This window comes from Euprymna scolopes, chromosome 5, assembly GCF_053919585.1.
Source record: "Euprymna scolopes isolate OS-2025 chromosome 5, ASM5391958v1, whole genome shotgun sequence".
Lineage (NCBI taxonomy): Eukaryota > Metazoa > Mollusca > Cephalopoda > Sepiida > Sepiolidae > Euprymna > Euprymna scolopes.
The window spans coordinates 59809923-59823582 of record NC_136486.1 but is presented as its reverse complement, the minus strand read 5'-3'; the positions used below and the strand labels follow the sequence as shown (position 1 = coordinate 59823582).

Sequence of the window (13660 nt, the reverse complement as noted above, 5' to 3'; positions counted from 1 at the left end):
ATGCAATAAAATTCGGTTTTAAACTTGGAAAATGTCACAGAAAATTAGGAATGCTTAAGACTGCTTTTGGACTATTCTGCATGAATCAAGCACCAGTTTTTTTTTAAGTGGCATAAGAGATTCAAAGAAGGCAGGAAGTCTGTGAGGGATGATGAGAGGTGTAGAAAGAGCAAGGAAGTCAGAACACCAGAGTTGACTGACCAATAAAGAATTTCATAGATAAAGGGCCGATGTGTCTTTAGAGACAATAAGTGCACAGTATATGTCAGTGTTAGAACTGCACACACAATTACTTGCGAGGAACTGAAGATGCGGAAGATGTGCGTAAAGTTTTCCACAAGGGTGTTCAGAGAAGATCAGAAAGAAAGACGTTGTCACGACAGCAGAGAGATGGTCGAGCTGATCAATTCAGATCCTACAATTCTTCTCGCTTTCAACCCCCGATCATCAGGGTGCAGTCAAAGTGCAGTGCCACAAGTGTGGTGGTCTTAATCACTTTGCAAGAGATTGTCAGCATCCGGAAGCATGGCAAGAAGAGAGCTCTCGAATATACACTGTTATCAGTGCCAGTAATGTAACCCCTACATGGCTAGCTACAGGTGAAGCTAAAAGAGAATAAGATCAGAGAGGAATAATAAAAATTACTCTTTGTTATTAATATGATTGAGACCGTTTTGGCAGTTTAGTTATATGTTCAGTCTACGACCGAAATACACATACTATGCGAAAGACTTAAAATTTGCCCAATAAAATAAAAAAAATTAAAGTGCGTATTTAAAAAGAACCTGATTGTAGAAAAATCCAAAACGTTCTTCATTAATTAATTGCGAAAATGTTTTCATTAATATTTGTTTTACATTTAACTTATATTTTCATGTAAATGTAGGAGTTAAGTCAGTTATGACACATGCCTGATTTAAGGCTTTCATAATAGCCTCTTTACGGTGAATAGTCCAAACGAAAAAAAAAAACCCGCAGGAGGACAGCGGAAACGTTTCAAAGACAATTTGAAGGTTTCTCTCAAACGATTCGGTTTGTATTCTAATTCATAGAAAAAACTAACCCAAGACAGATGTTCCTGGCGGGCACAAAGGGGCTACAGTTGTTGAATCCACACGCAATGAAGAACACAAGAGAAAACGTGACATTAGAAAAGACATTGCAGTCAGCAAACTCTTGAACAGAATTATCCCACAGGTGTCCAACATGCGGGAAATACTTTAGAGTTCGAATCGGTCTAACAAGCCATCTTCGAGCCCACAGAACAATTGCATGATCATGGTCATCTTCGCAAGGGTGCCCAAAAAACATGTCCATGAAAAATTCGTCCATGAAAAACTCGTCCATGAAAAACTCGTCCATGAAAAACTCGTCCATGAAAAACTCGTCCACGGAAACCTCGACCACTGAAAACTCGTCGACGGAAAACGCATCACCGGAAAACTCGCCGACGGAAAACGCGTCCACGGAAAACTCATCCACGGAGAATTCATCCACGGAACACTCGTCCATTTTTCTAGGTAGGAAAACTAGTCCATTATTAAATAACTATCGATTAAAAACAAAAAGATGAAATCGATTTTTCTAAGTGCACGTTTTCTACCTAACTGGCTAAGTTTTCAGTGGGTAAACATATTTTGAAGCATTTATTCAGTTAAAAAAGACTAATAGTGTCGAGTGTTACTTTAGAACAAAAAATAATGTTCGACATAGGAGGATCACAGCTTGGAAGTTTCGATAATCACTGAAAAATAGAAAATTAAAGAAAATACTGAGGTAAATATAGTTTCCAAAAGAAAATAAATTTTAATATTTTTAAAATATTATTTAGGGGAGGTAGAGCTTTTAAAAAACTATATCTCCCTCAAAAACGAAACAATAAACATAAAAAACTGAAATTAAAAAGATTTTTGAATAACTGGAATAGATTTTTTTAAACGAAGAGAATGTGCGTTTCTAATTCGACCAATTTTCTTATTTACTAATACTAATCAATAAAGAACTCTATTCCCACCATTCAAAAGTCGTTTAATTTAATTTTTTATGTGTATTGTTTCGTTTCTGATTGAGATTTACTTTTTAAAAAGTTTCCCCCTCCCTAAATTATATTTAAAAATATTAAAATGTATTTTCTTTTGGAGAGGGTATTCTTTTTTAAACTATATTTACCTCGATATTTTCTTTAATTTTCTATGTTTTAGCGATTATTGAGACTCCCAGATGTGATCCTCTCATGTCGTGCATATTTTGTTCTAAAGTAACTTTCGATACTACTAGATTTTTTTACTGAATAAACGCTTCAAAATAAGTTAAGCCACTAAGAACTTAGCCAGCTAGGTAGAAAACTAACATTTAGCGTATTCAGTTAAAAGAAAAAGAAACTACCCGCCACTAGAGTCATTTTTGTTCTCCTGTAGGAGATGTATACCTGATGTCTACTTTCGTTTTTTTTTTTTTTTTTTTTTGTTCACATGCTCCTATTCCGAATTCGTAGCAGCGGGCAAAAATTAATGGACTTTTTTCTACCAAAACGTTCATTAACTTTTTTTTTTTAAATATTTAACACATTTGAAACTGTTAATGACACTAAGAATAATGAAATTAAAACAAAAATCATTTTTTCCTATTTTGAATTATTTACTAAATTTAAAAAGCTATTATTGGAGCTTCTTCACTATCAGAAGGAAATTTTTTAGTCGATAAATGGAGTTTTCAAAAAAAAACAATAGTTTCTATTGTTTTTGTTTTGTTTGTTTTTTTGTCAATTCTAATAAATTACCATGTTAGCTTTCAAATTACGTAGTCGAAATTACCTGAATATTACTGAATTATTTTAAAAATACAACTGTAATCGTGTTACCAAGTGAACAATTGCAGCAATCTTGCTTTTATAAAATTAATCGAAATGGAAAATTACCTCCCTTTTGAATTCTCCTGTGTCTTACATAAACAAATACGATCGTTTTCTTCAAATTCTTTTTTCTATTTTCTTTAATAAATAATTTTATACCTTATCGATTTTCGTAATTTTTTGATATAATGATCTTAAAAATACGAGGAATATTATTTTAGCGCCTAGGTGATAAAACGAAATACGATAACCTCCCACCAGGGTTCCTAGTTAAATTAAAAACGTTAAGCCGCTCCTGCTATTTTAGTTTTATTTTTTTATGGCGCTGACCTGGTATTGTGTTGTCTGGAGTGGTCATCTTTGAAATAATCTAAAGTTTTATTGATTTTTTTTTGTTGTCACACAGATAAAAATCTCATGAGTTAATGAAAATCTTGGTTAAAATAAGTAAAAATTCATACATGTGAACGTTTAGAAATTTATCAAATTATAAAAAAGGAAATTATATCTATATTAAAAATCACCCACCCCTCATTTAGATTCTACTTTTTAAGGCGATTAAGTAAAAAAAAATGAAAAAGAAAACAAATTGTAGAATTTAGAGTGTGTTAAGTTGCACATATACATTTAGCGTAAAATAATCCCCATTTTAACTTTTAGAGCTGTTAACCAAATTTCTTTACCACTATTACCACTAATCTTAAGTCTGAAAACAATGGCATGAAACCACTGGAAATCGCTTTATTTTTCGCATTACCGCTCAGACTCAGAGTTAGTACTACGAAAAAAGACGCGCTTTATATGATTGTTCACAATTACATTGTATGACATAAGGACAAAAAAATGACTACACCCTTTAAACCCTGTTTGGGCCAAAAGTGTGATCATTTTCCGTTTACTTTTTGTTGTTGTTTTTTTTAATTATTTATTTAATTTCAGGCCGTTTACACGTAATCGCCTGAAATATGAAGAATCACATTTTTATTTTATATATATCCCCGTCATCTTATCATCTTTTTAAATAGATGGAATCGGCCGGTCCTCGAAGACAAGATTCAAGCAAACAAGCAAATCCGGACAGTCAACAGAGTTCTATAATTATATAGATACTAGACAACCCGTGACCTGTTTGGTCAATATCTAGCTATGGAATAGTGAATATAAAGAATTAATCTATAAAAGTACAAGTGAGTATACAGAATTAATGTATAAACGCGCAAAAATTAAATGTACACTCGCGCAAAGAAAAACATGGCGACCAGTGAAAACAATGCGCAATTTCGCGTGCTAGCGCAAAAATTGGAATGCGCGCGCGAACGAAAACAAACATGGCGACCAGTGAAAAAATACAGACTACATAGGATAAATAAAGTCTTAACATCATTGCCCTTAGATTAAATGAAAAATCCTTTATAAAAGAGGGGTGTAATCCATTGAAAGAAATTGAAAAAAAAGGAAGACGCGTACACTGTACTACTTTGTGTGTGTGTGTGTGTGTGTGTGTGTGTGTGTGTGTGTGTGTGTGTGTGTGTGTGTGTGTGCGAGCGTGTGTGTTTGTTTGATTAAACAGCCTTAAAAATATCAGGAAATAATAATTAACTGAGTAAGTAATATTTAACGATGAGACCTTTTCAAAGCAAATCTTTAAGAAAAATGAAAAATCCGCCTACATACACTCGTTTTAAAGTGTTTCTACGTATTTTTTTTTATGTTTGGGACCTATGACTCAACCTCTACCCCGTGTTTTCATTCTGCCCCCACCCTTGCCACCAAACTTTAAAAAATACTTACGATATCATGTCCCGCTGCGTTACTAAGAAGTGGGGTCTCATGTTAGTAAATCGATCCCGATTTTCAGAACTGATTCACAGCCCTGATTGGGCATTAGCTCCTTCATCCCCCCTCGCCATTATCATTTTGTTTTCCTTTTTGTTGTGACTTTTCAATTTCAGAAAAGTTCGGTCTTCCCCCCCTCGTCATTATTTATTTATTTACTTATTTGCGACTTTTTAAAAGGTGTTTTTGCATTTAACTACCTGTGCTATTTTTTTAATAGTACTAGTCTACCCGTTGGCCCTTAAAGGGTAAGATGGAAGATGTTCAAAATAAAAAGTGATTTTGAGATTTTATTGTGTTTTATTGTTACGCCAAAGCATTTTTATGTGATGATTAAAAAATAAAACTCAGGAAGCACCAGAGCATTACTACAAGCACTAATTAAAATTAAGGAGACTCTACTACAACACTAAACCCACGTTTCTACATGTTCCCTTCTTGAAAAGAAAATATTTTATTAAGTAAGGCCTGAAGAAAAATAATTTGTCTGAATCCACAGGAGCGCTACTAAAAACAATAAATATGGTTATAAATATGATTATAGTTATATACTGTATATTTATATTTAAATTATTTTTTTAACTCGACGGGGTTTAATTACATTTATTTGTAAGAAAACACCTTAAAATAAGTTAAAACAAAAGAATTTGTTGACTTTGTGTATGCTTTGAATAGCAGCAGTGGCTTTTAATATCGGACTTAAGACAAAGTGGTCAGAAAATAGGTAAGTAGACAAGTTTTTGGAAACGGAAAGTCAGAAACCGGAAAGACGGTTTAAACGCCCCAGCAAGACGATTTGATTTGTATAATTGTATAGAGTAAAAAAAAAGAAAGTAAATTCGTCCATGAAAAACTCGTCTACAGAAAATTCGTCCATTGTTGCTAGGTAGAAAAACTGGACCATTAAATAAATATCGACTGAAAAAACATTTTAATAACGACGTTGCTTTTAAAAGAGACTAAAACACCCAAAAATATTTTATTTTTAAATATTTTTACTTTATCTGTAGTTTTAAAAAAGACAAAATTGATTATTCTAACTGTTCGTTTTCTACGTAGCTTTGTACGTTTTCAGTAGTTTAATGTATTTTAAAGCGTTTATTCAGCTCATAAAATAAACAGTGTCGAATATTACGTGAGAACAAGAAAAATATTCGACTTAAGAGGATATGATATTTAGGGTGTTTCGATAATCGGCTAAAAATGGAAGATGAAAGTAAATACCGAGGGAGATAACGATTTGAAAAATGTCACCTGCAAAATAAAATAAATTTTAATATTTTTTTTTTAATATAATTCAGAAGGGGGGATTTTACAAACTATAACTCCCTCAAAAACAAAACAACAAACAAAAAAGGGCATGAAAAATATTCTTGCATAACCAGAGTATAGTTTACGATAAAACTGATAAATACATTTTTTATAGATAACTTTTTTAATGCTTTAACAATTTTATAGTAAAATAGATAAAGTAAAAATGACTCTACAAGAGATTATCAACATACAACATCTGTCCCGTCAAATAATGTTTTGCTTTTTATTCATAGTTAATTACATTTTTATTTTAATTTCTAATTTTAAGGAATGGCATTTTGTTATTTATAACGATATGTTTTGGAGTATTAAAAATATATTTAAAAAAAAAACAAAAAGATGGGTCGATCCTTCTCTGGAATTTTTCGGTCGTTTTTTTATTTTGTTTTTATTTTTTAATTTGATCAATTCTTTTTTATTAATACCAAATCAAATATTGTCAAAAAAAAAAACACTACTCCCGTTATTCAAGAATCTATTTAATTTCATTTTTTGTTGTTTCTTATTACTTGTTTTGTTTTTGAGGATGATATAGTTAAAAAGCCCCTCGCAAAATTATATTTTAAAAAATTTTAAACAATAATAAATAAGTATGAATATTGAAAAAGTGTTTTGGAGTGAGTCGCGTCTTTCTGGAATTGTATAGACGCTTTTAAGACTTAGAAAAATCGATTTTATCTTTTTGAAACAAGAATAAATAAGTATAGGTATTTTTACAAAATATTATGAAGTGTGTATTCTGGGTTTTTTTTATGAATAAACGCTTTAAAATAATAAGTCAAACCACTAAAAAGATAGCCAGTGAGGCAAAAATGAACACTTAGAAAAATCAATTTTATCTTTTTTAAAGAAAAGTAAACAAGTAAAAAAAATTTTTGTTAATATTATGTAGGGTGTAGTCCCTTTAAAAAATCCCTTTCAAGAACGGTTATAAAATGTGTTTTCAATCGATGTTTATTTAATAATGGTCCAGTTTTCCATAAATGAGTTTTCCATGGACGAGTTTTCCGTGGATGAGTTTTCTATGAAGGAGTTTTCCGTTTTCGAATCTTTCTAAATTCCTTCATAAAAACATACACCGTACATTAAACTTATGTAGACGTAATGTACTTACGGTAAAGGTCGGGAGTCTGGTACCTTTCGGTTTAATGGAAGCAAATCACTGACTTTGGTGTTGATTCGAAATGTCTTCAAGGCTGCGTCTCCAAGCTCTTTTTCTTCGGCGGTTAAAAGAAGCCCACGTCCATTTTCCCCTGCTGACACATCTATGTTATCCTCGATATATTTGTCTATAAGATCGTTTCCAGTGTAGTCAAAGTGTCTTTTAATATGCCAGCCGTCCCAAATATCTTTTGTCGGGGACACGCGCTTGTGTTGGTAGATCATGAAGAGAATGTATACCATGAATAACAGGACACCGAACGAGCTTAATATGTACTTGGTAATTTGCTTCATGGGGACGCGATGTCTTCAACGTTCTATAAATATTGATAATAATAGTTATATTAAGCATTGATTAAATCAAAATACGCAATGCATTACTCCAATAAAACATTACAGGCGTAAAAAAGACCAGTTTTATTTTTTTAAAATCACTGTAGTTTTGCCACAACTTGTCAAAGCTTCACATCTGTTTTGTACTCAGATTAACTGCATTGAATATTGGCAGTTAAAAGTTGCAAAGGGCACGTGGTGTGTTATTTAAAAAAAATTCTTTTTAATTTTATTATTCTTCTAAATATGACAACAGATGGACAAATAAGTGCTTTGATCTTTTTCGATCCGTATCATTATTTCAGACAGATAAAATATGCACTTTCACACACGAAACATAAAGCAATTAATGACACGGAACCAAAAGTAATAGAATGGAACTTTAAAAAGTTATTGAAATTGTGTAGGCCAAAAGTATTGGTATACTCAGGAAGTAATTTAAAACTGTAGACTAAACAATTAACGGGTGTTTTGGAGATATGTGTTGAGCAAAAAAAAGTGGTAGTAGGCAGGCAGAGGATAAAAATAACGTGAAAAAAAACGTGACGTCTTTGCCGTTGCGTCTATCGCTAAACTCGAAGTGGCAAAGGTTTAAATTAAGACTAGTCAATCGAAGAGGGGATGACTTTCGAAATTATCGGCGAAAAAAGTGATCCCTCCATGTAGGAAAGTGCCCAGTTGAGGGTGAAAGGATTACTGTTTTTAGTCAATTTTTCGATATTTGTCGTCCGAGAGGGCAAACTTCATAATGATACCGATCCCGAGAAAATCTGCCGTCTCTGTCGAAAGTTTCAGGCAGGAATACATACATATATACATTTAAACTGACAGGTGAGATTTATATTATAGACCTGTATGAATGGCCGGCGTTTCCCGGGTATTTCGAGGTGTATGGTGAGAAAAAATAAATTTTAAAAATGGTAGTAGGCAGGCAGGCTCGAACCCGTACCGCTAAGAAGGAAAAGAACGTGAAAAAAAAGAATAACGAGGCGTCTATGCTGTTGCGTTCATCGCAAGAGCGGCAGTGACGAATGTTAAAATTAAGGTTAGTCAATCGAAAAAAGTGGATGACTTTCGAAAATATCTGCAAACAAGCGACCCCTCCGTGTAGTAAACATCCCCCTTGTGGGTGAAGGAATTAATTTTGGGGGCCAATATTTCGATATTTCTCTTGGTTTTTTCATAGTTTAGGTAGATTGCCGATCTATTTCCTGTTTGTTTATTTATCTGGTAAATTCATTATCCTATTTCTGAATAATTATGCAAGGACTGATAATGGAATCCCAAAGCCGTTTCACAGTTTAAGATTTGTAAGTATTTTAGCAATTTGAGCTTAAACTCAGCTTGCTTCAAATATAAAGCTGTTATGTTTGACGTTCATCTTCGTCGCCAACTGTTATGTTTGCAGGTTGAACCAAATAACGTGTAAGGTAATACAAATGAAGACTCAACAAACAAAGGTAGATTAATAAGAAATGTATTAGGAAAAGTATATTTACAGTATATTTACATAATGGTTGTAAAGTAAGAGAGTTTTTGCTGGATAACATATCTGCTCTCGGCTCGGCCTTCGGTGGCTTCTAGTTAACACACACTCAGACTAACCGAGTCTTGCTATTTATGTGTAATATTATCCACATATGTAAATGAGTGGGTTCCACCATAAAAAAAAGCCTAAATAATTTCGAATATAAATTGGTGAAGTCGATGACATAAAATAGAACTAGTTGGTAGGTATATAAGAAATAGACATGTCCGCGCCCAATACTGCTTCACGGGATCAATTAGATTAATTTGCCCGTCTCCAGTCACTAAACGCAGTGTCTACATTCTTATCTTCGTCTAGTGATGGACCTTCAAAATGTAACCAGACACTTAATTGTTATTGGAACTACCACACTGATGTTCACAGGGCAAAAAACACGCACAGCCCTCAGACTGTGCGGCAATACCTTTAACATACTGGTTGGCTACTCGTCATCAGATACTAAGGTTGAGTTCTTCGTGGTGCTCTATTAAATGGCTATTATATCTTTTTTCCTCATGCAGTTTGGGCTGCGCTGTAAATAACTATATTTCCAAATCCACGCAATTCAATAATCAGTGATAACTCGGAAATCGGTTTGTTATAAACGAAAATAATTATTGAGTAATGTCATCAACATACAATTGTCCAAGGAAAGTTAAACTTTTCGGATTTTTAACAGTTTCAAGATGCAGGATTTTTCTACTTGGATTCCTTTAGACGATTTTTTTCAGTCAGAGTCCACTTAAGTTTACTAGGGGGATCTCCAGCCCTGGGCCGATGCTCAAAGTGTAGATTCACTCTTTCACAATGAAGTTTTATAAGATTTGTAATTTTTCTCCTCTCTTTGCGATATTACCATTTCTGCCTCTTCTCTCTTACCTTCTGAATCTCTTTTATATCCTGGTATCATTGAATGAAGGAAAAATCTTCTAGGCTGATGTAATTTAATTTGAATAATTTGTTGATAATTTAAGAAGTTGTTGATTAATGTGTCAATTAATTGTATAATATATATATATATATATATATATATATATATATATATATATATACTGATTCATTTATTTAATAAGGGTGTACATACATTTAATTGGGGTATAAAAGGGTTTCTTTCTATCAAGGTATTTCGAAGCCTTATACTTCTCATCAGAAGAGTAGAGAAGATGCTAGGTAACATAATGGTGATGTGGCGTCTTGTGAGGTATTCCTCAGGAACGAAAGAAATAACAAATACTCTATATGTTCCCCTTGAGTTTAAACACATAAAATACCCACATTCTTTAAAAACTGTGATAGACACCTATGTACGTTTTTACATTATACTTTATATAATACACTTCTTTTTATCTTAGAGTTCAGTACAATTCCCCCTAAGAACATCAATAATTTTATTTATTCATTTATACATATATATATATATATATATATATATATATATATAAGAGCAAATAGTTAATAAAACATGTTAAAAAACACTTTGAAAAAGACTTAAAAACATATTTAATCTGAAAAGGAAACACTTAATTAGTAGATAGTTCTTAAGACGCGGAGTTTCGAAAAAATACTCTCCTTCTAATTAGTAAGTAGGAATTAGCAAAATGTGGGATCGGATTTTGCATACAAAAGTATTTGATGAAACTGCAAGTAATCTTATTTGATAACAAAAAGTGAAGCAGAGGGAATATGGTTAAGAAAAAGGTGATTTCACGTGAATGGATATTTTATATATATATATATATATATATATATATATATGTATATATATACTAGAATTTTCAGCCAGTTTAAAAGGACAAAATTTAAATATATATATGTGTGTGCGTGTGTATTTGCGTGTGTGTGTTTGTGTGTGGTTGTGTGTTGTTGTGTTTGTGTGTGTGTGTTTATCTTAATTTAATCTCCGGATAGTAAGTAACATAAGTAACATAAATTCTCGTTTATATAGCGGTCCTGGATATGACCTTAAACTATATCCGATGGTAAGGCCCCAGCTTGAAGGTTTTGTGGAGTGTGGAGCCACCCGTTAATTGCCATTGCTCTCAGGTCCATTCTGACCCAAAGTGGTAGTCCATGTTAGGATCCCAACTATGGGTTAAATAGAAACCGACTTGAAAAAAATATATATTCTATTAAAAAAGATTTCTTCAAAATAACTGGATTCCGCATTAAATGACCTAAAAGGGTTATGCCGTAAAACAAAAACAACCAACCAACTTTTAGATAGCTAAATTGCGCAATACTAGAATTATAAATATTTTTCTTACATTTCAAAGGCACATACACGGAAGTAGTTACTCATTTTCAAAATGTTGGTCTTTAATTGGTAACACTTTGCATTTTAACGTGGTATCTTTAAGGAAAAATATGTGTATGTGTGTGTGCGCGCGTGTGTGTGTGTGTGTGTGTGTGCGTGTGTGTGTGTGTGTGTGTGTGTGTGTGTGTGTGTGTGTGTGTGTGTGTGTGTGTGTGTGCGCGCGTGTTTCTTAAGATAACATATTTTAGTTTTTCAGAAGACCGGGAAAACACACGAATTAAAATGGTCTAATATGATTGCTAAAAGCAGTACACGATTATTATCCAGAAGTCCAAACTGGAAAATAGTTCGTTTTTTTAATTGTCAATTCGACTCGTATATTCGTATATTTTCCGATCTTATTGCGTTGATATTGACGTTAAATTTGAACTCAACCTCAGATCAAAAGTCTCAAACTCAAATCCAACTGTTCTCTTCTCTCTGCACTTTCCACACTGACGCCCAAAATAAAGAACACGGCTCTTTTATAGAGAGACCCAACCACATCTCATTTGCATACCTCCTCCCCCCTCTCGTCACATCACGTGATTTTTCAGTCCATAAATACCAGGGGGCGGCCATTTTTATTTTCTCTTTTTTTTCTTTCCTAACATGAGCCGCACGATGCATGAGGTAAGGTTCTTTACTTTTAACCACACGCCCCCTTGATCTCTAAGATCAATAATTAGTATCATAGTCTGCCATCCATGCTGGGTGTCTTCGTTCACGGTGCGATCGTCGAAGATGCTCTTCTTCAGACACTTCAACGTCAGCATCAACCTCCCCTTCCTCTGATGGCAAGGAGACCCTCCGTATATCTAAAATGTGACGAGGCATTCCGTCAATCGCTACCTTGTTTAGGAGAGTACTTCAGTCACTGTACCTTTTCCCCAATGAGTCGTGCAACGAGAATTGGGTGGTTTCACCCACATCTCTTCACAAACTGCGATGTCCACGCAGGCCTGTTCTTCTCTCTGTGTTACACTCAATGGATGTCGCCATTCATAAGAAAAAATAGACCGGTGCGGCACTGAATTTTCGTCTTGGCCAGCCTTCGGCGTCATATTGTACCAAAAAACTGCTTCTTGGGGCGATATCTGGCTTCTTGATGCCACAGCTTTTATAGTGCGACGGTGCCTCTCTATAATTCCATTTCCACTTGGACGGTATGCAGTTCTAAAATATAGCCTCACATTCCACTTCGCACATAAGTCTCTAAAAACTTCCGAGCGGAAAGATGTACCATTATCCACCAACACCTCTTCTACTGGCCCCCTTTTCATAACCTTCTCGACAACTCTCTTTACCTCTTCTGCTGTTTCATTCTTGATTTTCCGCCATATCGTTACTCTCCCAGGCCCACAATCTATCATAGTTACATGCGGTTCATGTTGATAATGTGTGATATCAATGGCCAATCTCCGCCAATTCTCTTCAACATGCAGTTCCCCTTTTTCATGTCTAACCGGTGCAGGGTCGATTTATTGGCATTCCCTACATTGTTCCACCACCTTTTGGACGTCTTGCATTGTGACGTAGGGGTTAATTTTCTTGCCAGGTAAAGGGTCCGCAGGTTATGCAGGTCTTTTAAATTCTCTACTGCACAACATGCTGGAGCCCCGTCTCTTTCCTTGTGTAGCCAGGCTTTCTTGACTCTTGTCAGCTCATCTGCTTTATTTTTTGTGACGGAACTAAGGTAATAGTTACCTTTAGTTCGAATTCTCGAACCAAGTCTCCCAGCGCTCGAAGTCTATGCTTGATAAGCATCTCTGCTGTTCCTTTTGCTTCGATCCGCTTATCACCAGACAGCTCCGATTTAATCCACGACACCACTGTTGCAGAGTCTGTTTTAACGTTCACTATCTGTAGCCCCCATTTAAGAGCTAGATTGATGCCTTTCATCACAGCATCGAGTTCAGCAACATTGATATGGGTGCTATCATCCTTTTTACGTAGCTAATCAGCATCTTCAACAGCCACTCCTCCTATTTCCAATAATACCCCTAATGCTACACTGCTAGCATCAGTCCATATCACCCCTTCATGGCCCTCCTTTACATGCAATTCTCCTCGCACAGGGTCCATTTTTTTCACTTCTGCAATGACTTCTTGTATCATGCGAAGCACTTCTTGATCAACTGCATCTTCCCAACTGTCTGTCCCAGTCTGCCTTTTAATAAAACTGCACGCAGTTCGCAGCCCTCCAGCTATTGGGTAGTGGCCAACCAGCTTTCCACATATAGAGAAAAGCTCTCTCTCTTGGCTAAGTCAACCTTGGCTTCAGGGATCTTATTTCCTCGCCAAAACATCAATTTTCCTGCCTTATTTTTCTGTAGTCGAAATC

General features: G+C 34.5%; 1 protein-coding gene across 2 annotated transcripts in view; it reads left to right on the top strand.

The window, feature by feature from the left end:
* The window catches only part of LOC145276812 (polypeptide N-acetylgalactosaminyltransferase 13-like), a 434740-nt gene that overhangs the window by 200492 nt on the left and 220588 nt on the right, over window positions 1–13660 (top strand). The window lies entirely within an intron of this gene.